Source organism: Penaeus monodon, chromosome 23 (genome assembly GCF_015228065.2).
Source record: "Penaeus monodon isolate SGIC_2016 chromosome 23, NSTDA_Pmon_1, whole genome shotgun sequence".
Lineage (NCBI taxonomy): Eukaryota > Metazoa > Arthropoda > Malacostraca > Decapoda > Penaeidae > Penaeus > Penaeus monodon.
The window spans coordinates 15094691-15095181 of NC_051408.1; positions in this window are offsets into that span (position 1 = coordinate 15094691).

Below are 491 nucleotides of genomic sequence, written 5' to 3' on the forward strand. Positions count from 1 at the left end.
ATTTAATGGAGTGGCTTTACACGCTTCTGAATACATTGTCCTCTTCTCTGTATTTTGTACTTATAATCTGTCTATCTATTAATCTACCTTTTTTATCAATACACAATCGATAAAACACAGATTTCAATGACCAGACGCGTGGTTGCTAGGCTCTCCGATGAAAGCAAAAGTGAGTCTCGTGACGTCATTGGTACGTCAGGAAGAAAACAGTTGCCAGTTACTAGTTATCCTGTTTAATATGTTACATTCTGAAAAAAAAACCTTCTTGATTTCTTGCTGATTTAACTTCTTAAGCGAGAGTCACTCATTCAAAACAGAACCAGATATGTGATCATGTGATCCTATGATAGAACAATCATAATCACACATCTTTCTCTACGTTTGTTCCTCTATATACTACTTGGTTACCTTTCCACAGATTCTATGGTATATGGTTTTCCACGTTTGGTTGAATTAGTATTTTCAATTTACAAGAAGGATGAAATTGATTA